The sequence below is a fragment of the Lepidochelys kempii genome, chromosome 2 (assembly GCF_965140285.1).
Source record: "Lepidochelys kempii isolate rLepKem1 chromosome 2, rLepKem1.hap1, whole genome shotgun sequence".
In the NCBI taxonomy this organism is placed as follows: Eukaryota; Metazoa; Chordata; order Testudines; family Cheloniidae; genus Lepidochelys; species Lepidochelys kempii.
In genome coordinates, this window is record NC_136381.1 from 50,521,947 (window position 1) to 50,530,946 (window position 9,000).

Genomic DNA, 9,000 nt, shown 5'->3' on the forward strand with positions numbered 1-9,000 from the left:
ATGGTTACAAGAGAAATAAAGAGAAAACATTTTCTAGTGATAAACTTAACAAACTAGACTCAGTTAAAGGTAAAATTTTTACCACATGCTCCCAGCAACAGGGCTGACCAAAGTCCATAGGCTGTTTCTTTTATCTTCTTAGATAGAGAAGAAAGATGAATAGGGAATGAGATTTGGAATAGTTTTGCCCTTCACTTTTATAGTGCAATCACCCTTTGTAATGCATTTTTCTGAGAGTTACCCCTACAAAAAGTTCATTCCCACTGTGAGGAGAGAGACAAGGATTCTGGTGGTGAAAGAGGTTACATGCTGTTTGCTAAAAAGCAGCTCTGCCTTGTCTCCTTCTTGCTGTCTCAAGTACCTTATTTTACTATTTATATGTAACTGATGTAAACACACTTTCCTTGTTTAAGATAGGCCTGCTTGACCCTTTCTGCCTACTCAGGGCTCTTGGGGTTTGAACTTGTGCCACCAACATCATTTGGAGGAATTCATAACTGCTGCTAGACACATTTTACCATGATGTTATTGACCAGCAAGTTATTTGTTTTCAAATGATACCTCACAAGGCACATTTTGTACAAAGCTTATTACAATGGTGTATAGAGTGTAAATACAGAGGTGCATTCAATCACAGGCAGATTTAGGTTAGATATTAGGAAAACTTTTCTAATCATAAGGGTTGTTGTAGAATCCCAGTAATTGGAGGTTTTTAAGAACAGGTTGGACAAACACCCGGCAAAGGATCGTCTAGGTTTACTTGGTCCTGCCTCAGTGATGGGGACTGGATGATTTCTCAAGGTCCTTTCCAGTCATACATTTCTATGATTTTACTAAATCTGTTTTCCCTCTCCCCTCCATGTTATTCCCACTTTGTCCTCAGTAGAAGAAGAATCTGTTTGTTCTAAGCAAAAAAGAAAAAAAAATGTTGCATTTCCCCCCCATTCCATTGCAATTTCCATTCCTTAAATGCCTATTGTAATTTATCTTCTCTTCTCTTCACTTCTCTTAGAACTAAAACATTTAAATCTGTCCATAGAACTACATAATTGATTTTCTTGACATTTTTCTGCTCCAAAAATTACAACCAACGGTTTCTCATAGGATACTCTATATACCAAGTTCCATCCAAGTAGGAACATCCATGCCAAAATTGCAACTCCTTGGCCATATATACTTAGAGTAAAAATGCTGAGAAACCCTTTTTTCATGGAGACACAGATTCTGGCTGGCCTTCAGCTGGGAACCTGTCTAGAGTCTCTCTCCTCCCTGCTTGTGCAGGACCAAAGAGAATTGCAGATCCTCTCCCCACCACTGCCTCACTTACTACTTTTATTAGCCAATGTGTCAGATCAGCATACAGAGAGGGGTATGCAGCATCTGATGGAGTGTAGTCGTGTCAGAGTCCTCTCTGCACTAAGGAAATATTCTTATTTCTGTTGATTCCCCTGTGACAGCACTGCCTGGCATTAGGCCCTAGAAATGTCCCTGCAAAGCGCTATCTGTTTTAGAGATCACCAGTCACCCATCACCAGTACTATCTGAGCACCTTCCATTGAAAATAAAGAGCATTAATGAAGTCCCTAGTGGACTCTGTCATAAATATAAAGGGAAGGGTAAACCCCTTTGAAATCCCTCCTGGCCAGGGGAAAGCTCCTCTCACCTGTAAAGGGTTAAGAAGCTAAAGGTAACCTCGCTGGCACCTGACCAAAATGATCAATGAGGAGACAAGATACTTTCAAAAGCTGGGAGGAGGGAGAGAAACAAAGGGTCTGTGTCTGTCTATATGCTGGTCCTTGCCAGGGATAGACCAGGAATGGAGCCTTAGAACTTTTAGTAAGTAATCTAGCTAGGTATGTGTTAGATTATGATTTCTTTAAATGGCTGAGAAAAGAATTATGCTGAATAGAATAACTATTTCTGTCTATGTATCTTTTTTGTAACTTAAGGTTTTGCCTAGAGGGGTTCTCTATGTTTTGGAATCTAATTACCCTGTAAGATATCTACCATCCTGATTTTACAGGGGGGATTTCTTTATTTCTATTTACTTCTATTTTTTATTAAAAGTCTTCTTGTAAAAAACTGAATGCTTTTTCATTGTTTTCAGATCCAAGGGTTTGGGTCTGTGGTCACCTATGCAAATTGGTGAGGCTTTTTATCCAACATTTCCCAGGAAAGGGGGGGTGCAAGTGTTGGGAGGATTGTTCATTGTTCTTAAGATCCAAGGGTCTGGGTCTGTAGTCACCTAGGCAATTTGGTGAGGCTTTTTACCAAACCTTGTCCAGGAAGTGGGGTGCAAGGTTTTGGGAAGTATTTTGGGGGGAAGGACGCGTCCAAACAGCTCTTCCCCAGTAACCAGTATTAGTTTGGTGGTGGTAGCGGCCAGTCCAAGGACAACGGGGGGAATATTTTGTACCTTGGGGAAGTTTTGACCTAAGCTGGTAAAGATAAGCTTAGGAGGTTTTTTTCATGCAGGTCCCCACATCTGTACCCTAGAGTTCAGAGTGGGGGAGGAACCTTGACAACTCCATGGAGGTAATGGCTCTTCTTCCTTTTTGAGATAAAAGTTCTGCATGGGGCTGGTTTTTCTAATTTTATTGATCCCTTTTATTGGGTTCCGGAGTTTTTTTTTTAAAGCTGATTTGTTTTAGGGTTTGGTTGGTTGGGATTTCGGGGTAGAAGGGTTATCAGTGTTATAAGTAATTTTTTATTGAGCTGTGTAGTCTGTTGGGGGTGGGGGAGGCTCCTCCCCCTCCAGGTCTGCGGATAGCCAATCCGCCTCACTATGTCTCTGGGAGGTCACCTGGCATGAGGAATCATGGGGGGAGGGATAGCTCAGTGGTTTGAGCATTGGCCTGCTAAATCTAGGGTTGTAAGTTCAATCCTTGAGGGGGCCATTTAGGGATCTGGGGCAAAAATTGGGGATTGGTCCTGCTTTGAGCAGGGGGTTGGACTAGATGACCTCCTGAGGTCCCTTCCAACCCTGATATTCTATGATTCTATGAATCAGCGGGGCAACGGGAGACATGAGTGCAGGTCTGTGATCAGTTACAAAGCCCAGCCCCTGGGCAGGGCAGGGCAGCAAAGAGTCTCTGACTCATGCTGAGCAGCAAAACAGTTGAGTCTCCTAACTCTAGCGGAGGGCCAACGAGCGCAGGCTTCTTGCCAAAGAGAGGGGGAGCAGTCCCACCCACTCCACTGTATCCAGGCCCAGGGCCCTAACAGCAGCAGAGCAGTCTGCCACTGGGTCAGCAGGGATCCTGATGGCAACATGTCACTTGCCTGCCTTGCCCCAAACTCTCAGTGTTAGTTTGATTGCCTCCCCTGCTTCTGCCTGCCCACCTCCCAGGATTTCAAGTAGGGCCTCACTAAAATGCCTTCTACTTGTGCTCACTTAAAGTCTCTCTTTGCAGTTAAATAAACTTGTTTTATTCTTTAATTAAAACTAACTCAGTGTTGTCTTTAAACTGAAGAGTGTGGGTAACTGCATTTACAGTAGCAAACTATTGTATATTGATCCCCTTATAGTGGCTGTAGCAAAGCAAAGACTCACCAGTGTGGCTCCTCCTGCCAGTTGTCTCGGGAATTAGCTTTCCAGCCTAAAGAGTGCCTCTTACTGGCCCTGTCTCGCCTGTGGCTGGCCCCCATGTCCCTCCCAGTCCCCAGTGCAGTTTACCTTGGGGTTCTGCCCCAGCTGTACCCCCACCATGCTCTGGGTCTCCCCTCCAGGGGAACTCCCAACCCTCTAAACCCACCTTGCTTCAGTGGCTACTGCCAGTCATCATCTAGTCCCTGCTCACTGGGGCAAACTGCAGTCTGTCATGGCCACTCATCATTGGCAAGGAGGTTGGACCAGCTGCCTCTGCCTAATCCTGGGTGGCACCTCTGCAACCCAATTACCTGTTTTAGCCTTTAGCAAGGCCTGCAGCCTGGAGATTTGCCAGGCTGGAGCTCCCCAGCTCCTCTGGCCTTTCCCCAACCCTGCTCTACTCCTGGTACCCTGATGTCCCAGGAAGCCAGGTCCTTCTCTCTCCAGCAAGAGAGAGATTAGCCCAGCTCCTCCCTGAGCCCTTATAACAGGGCCAGGTTTGACCTGATTGGGGCATGGCCCCAGCTGTGGCTGCTTCCCCAATCAGCCTAGCCTTTTCTCTCAGGAGCAGGGTAACTGCCCCGCTACACAGGCAACGGAGCCCTTTCACTAGGGCGGCGCGATGCAAGATGGCGGTGCAGATCTCCAAGAAGCGCAAGTTTGTTGCTGATGGTATCTTCAAAGCTGAGCTAAATGAGTTTCTGACTCGTGAGTTGGCTGAAGATGGATACTCTGGAGTAGAGGTCCGAGTTACTCCAACGAGGACTGAAATTATCATCCTTGCTACCAGAACACAAAACGTTCTTGGTGAGAAGGGACGCCGAATCCGTGAGCTGACTGCTGTTGTACAGAAAAGGTTTGGATTTCCTGAAGGAAGCGTTGAGCTCTATGCTGAGAAGGTGGCCACAAGAGGGCTTTGTGCTATTGCCCAAGCAGAATCCTTGCGTTACAAACTTCTGGGAGGTTTAGCAGTGCGTCGAGCCTGCTATGGCGTCCTCCGCTTCATCATGGAGAGTGGTGCTAAGGGTTGTGAGGTGGTGGTGTCCGGTAAACTCAGAGGCCAGCAAGCCAAGTCTATGAAGTTTGTGGATGGCCTGATGATCCACAGTGGAGATCCTGTAAACTACTATGTCGATACAGCTGTGCGCCACGTCCTCCTCAGGCAGGGTGTGCTGGGTATTAAAGTAAAGATTATGTTGCCTTGGGACCCAAGTGGGAAGATTGGACCCAACAAACCGCTGCCAGACCATGTCAGCATTGTGGAGCCCAAGGAAGAGATCTTACCCACCACACCCATCTCAGAGCAGAAAGGTGGCAAACCAGAACAGCCAGCCATGCCTCAGCCAGTTCCCACTGCATAATGGGATTTTTCAACACTTGGAAGGAGAAGGTGGACTGTGGCCCGTGAAAGGATCTTAATAAAATCATAAATACACAGGCAACAGACCTAATATACCCAGACTGTCCAGGCAACAGCTGGACAGTGCAGAACACATGTTTGGCGGGTTAGGGGAATCCAGGACTGGGAGTGCATTGGGGTCACCCTGAAAATGGTAAACAAGGCTGGTGAAAGCCAGAATGTGACTGACGCGTAGCAGGCAAGCTGCAGCAATATAAAGACACTCAGGGTATTACCTGCATGCTGGAAGGCTGTTTGTGAGTGGTTCAGGTGGGAGCTACAGCAACAAAGCATTGTGTGGCAATGAGCTTTTAGGGTAAGGGTGACAGCCCCTTACTGGTATGGATTGCACCCCAGAATGTCATACTCCTTTGCTGTAGATTAAGCCAATTGCTACTTGTTTTCCATGTCCATTCAAGGCATGACAATTGATCATCATGCACTTTATAACAACCCTTAACATATCTGAAGACTGTTAGCATGTCCCCACTCAGTCTTCTTTTCTCAAGACTAAACATGCTCAGGTTTTTTTTAAACTTTTCCTCATAGGTCAGGTTTTATCCTTTTTGTTGCTTTATCCATATGATTAGAGTATATTTCTGCGCTGAACTATTAAAAATATTGAATGCAGTTCCCCTTCCCCACCCAATTCAGTTGCAGTCTGCTTTGTAATTCTCTTCCACTCCAATGGCAGCTTTTAGGTCAATGCAGTTGTGCTGGCCAGTACAGGGGGATGAACCAAAGACCTGCGTGTTCTACATTCACCTGTGCAGTCAGGGGAGTAATAGCCTGTAGATGCTGCGTGCTCTCTCTCTCTCCTCTTCATGATGGGGTGGGCCAATGCAGGGAGTTCACAATGTGCTTCTTACTTGCCTGCATGGGAGTGTTAAGCAGGCCACAATATAGTCTTAAATGATGAACAAAGTTGGGGTGGAGGGACAGCTCAGTGGTTTGAGCATTGGCCTGCTAAACCCAGGGTTGTGAGTTCAATCCTTGAGGGGGCCATTTAGGGATCTGGGGCAAAAACTGGGGATTGGTCCTGCTTTGAGCAGGGGGTTAGACTAGATGACCTCCTGAGGTCCCTTCCAACCCTGATATTGTATGAACACTGACATTAACTGCATCCAGCTGCAAACAGGAAGTGGCAGACCCCTTCCAAAAAGGAAGTAGAAACAAAGCCTCCATGGACAAATGTTAATCCTGAAAATAGAGCTCAACCCTTACGTGCATTGTCACAAGGGAGTGCTATATTTAACACTACCCTATTATGCCTCCTTTATGGAGGTGTTGACCTCCATTATGTTTTTAGTTTATTTAAGGCAAGTATATCTATCCAAAGACTTATTATATCAGTTGTGTTTCCCCCTCTCTCTCTGGATGGTAAATTCTGCTCTATTTACTCATATGAGAAAGCCCGGTAAGTCTATAGTAATATAGCAAAATATTGTAGTAATATGGCCCAGATCCTGCAATTGGATCTGTGACCCTATGCCCAGATTGAACTGACAGAGGGTTTTGTCCATGCAGATCAAACTGCAGGATCAGAATTTCTGTCTGCCACAATTAATGTGAAGTGTCAACTGGCTACCTGGGATGAAGATCCCTTGCTTAAACTTAGACTAAGATTCACAATCCTTCATCCTTGTTATTGGTTTCTGCAGAAGGAGCTAAACTGAAGTTCTGCATGCTTATCAATAAAAACAACACTGCAGGCTTGATATATCATTTTGGTTCTTAATGCCCAGTTAGTACACAATCCTCCTCTGCTCACAACAAAATTCACATCAACTCGGTAACCTCGCTTAAAGAACAAGGACTACGGATTGTGCTGCTAGGTGGATAAGATTTGCAAACAGATTACAATTGAGGTCATGAAATTAATTTCAACACAGCTTACTCTAGCAGTCTGAGGAGAGTAATTTTTGGGTATTCTTATTAGTGCTGGATATAAACCTTAGCCCCAACAGTGAAAGATAAAAGATTAATTTATGTAGGCACCTAATTCCCTTTCCTATTAATGAATTTAGAGTTAGATGTAATGCAGTGTTTAGCATTATATCTGATTTGTAAACACATTGTGCACTCTTAGCTGGACTAAGTTTTAAAATTTTTAATAAAGTGCTCTATAAATGTCATTATTAATATACAAGTTGGACAGACAATTAAGGAGAAAATGCATCCACTATATAGGTCACAGTCTAAACAATTTATAACAGTTACAAATATTTTATATCAAGGTATATGTAGGCTTTGAGAGATTGGATTTATCAATAAATGATGATAAACATTGATTTCACCAAGCACACCGAATCCAGCAAAAAAAAATATTTCCATCTATAGTAACTGAAATTTACAGATAAGCTAACAAAGAAAAATGCTGCTTGGGAACTTTTTAGAGTCAATATCCAGTGATTTAGACTTTTGAATTAAGCTTATTATAAATGAACTAGTGATTGAATAGTAAAAAAAAAAAAAAAAAGGATGATTTGTTGATTTAGGGATATATAGAAGGGTTTATAAAGCCCTTTAAGGTTTTAACGAAGAGAGGAAGTCCTCCAGAAGTGTAGGGAGCCCACACTTTCTGTCCCCTCTAGATGCAGTGTTTGGTTCCCTGTGACTAACTTCCTCCTGTGAGAAACAAAAAAAGTCCAGTACTGGACAGTCACAGCCCACACCTACAGAGGACATTGCTAGCTCATAGCTGAACATAGTTTGTTAATAATTAAAGGTTTATCTTGACACAAGGGTGTCAGAGTCTTCCCAAAAGTGGGGGGCAGGGCCTCCGCCCCCTGTGACCTCACCCCTCCTTTTCCCCCCAAGGCCTTGCCCCCAGCCAAGATGGAAGCCGGAGCGGGGCTGAGTAGTCCGTGCCCCTCCCTGCCCAGGGTGGTTGGGGCCAAAAGCAGTACTCTGCCCATGTCCCTGACCCCAAGGCCCTCTGCCTAGGGCAGGTGCATGGATCCGCTCCCCACAGCTGCCCGCGCAGCCCTCCTCGATTGGTTGGAGGAGGGGCATCTCGGAGCCACAGTTTGGCCATGATAAGAGCTGTGCGGGGCCAGGCAGCTGTGGGGAGGTCTGAAAATGGGAGGTCCCTGGCCCCCTGGCCCCCTGCCCCTCCCCCTTCTGGTACAATTGTCTTGTTACGGCTCTGCTCATTAGTAAGATATTGCCTGTTACCAGGAGTGGAATACACTGCCACTGGCAGACCTAGTGAGAGAGGTGACAGTGAAATGGCTGCTAGGGAGCCTGTGCAACTTCATGGAACTCTCCCACCATCCCTGAATATCAGGGGGAATGCTGAAAGTGCCTGGAAAAGGTTCAGACAGCATTTTCAGCTTTATATAAAAAGCTACAGGGTCAAATAAACTGGACGATGAGCAAAAGATTGCTCTGCTCTTAATACTGTCATGCACAGGAGCCCCAGGTGTACATAATTCATTCCATGAAGACGGTGGCATGGAAAGAGGAAAGCATTACAGAAATAATGGAACTGTTTGAAGATCATTGCCACTTCCTGATCAGTGACTGGATGGACCCTAAGGAGCTAAACAAGCCCTAAGGAGCCCATAACAAGTGAACTATTGTCTGATATGGCAGGAGCCAAATTCTTCAGCAAGTTCGATTCATCTTTAGGATTTTAGCAGATCCTCTTGGACACAGAGAGCTCCATCTTTCAACACACACTGATAAATATTGCTTCCTAAGACTACCTTTCATGATATGTTCTGCTCCAGAAATATTTCACCCTGCAGTTAGCCAGATGCCAAAAGTCTAACAGATATGAAAGTAAAAAGAAAAGGAGGACTTGTGGCACCTTAGAGACTAACAAATTTATTTGAGCATAAGCTTTTGTGAGCTACAGCTCACAGTGTGCATTGATGACATAAGAATTTGGGGCAGCTGTCACTGAACTTCAGGAACAATTGAGGAGGGTGCTGTAAATTGCAAGAGCTAATATCCTTTAAGAGAATAAAGCCAAATATCAATTTCAAACAACAGAAATATCGTGCAT

At 44.8% G+C, this 9,000-nt stretch overlaps 1 pseudogene; it reads left to right on the plus strand.

The window, feature by feature from the left end:
- Positions 1–4,206: 4,206 nt before the first annotated feature.
- Positions 4,207–5,020, plus strand: LOC140905878 (small ribosomal subunit protein uS3 pseudogene; annotated as a pseudogene).
- The last annotated feature ends 3,980 nt before the right edge of the window (positions 5,021–9,000 follow it).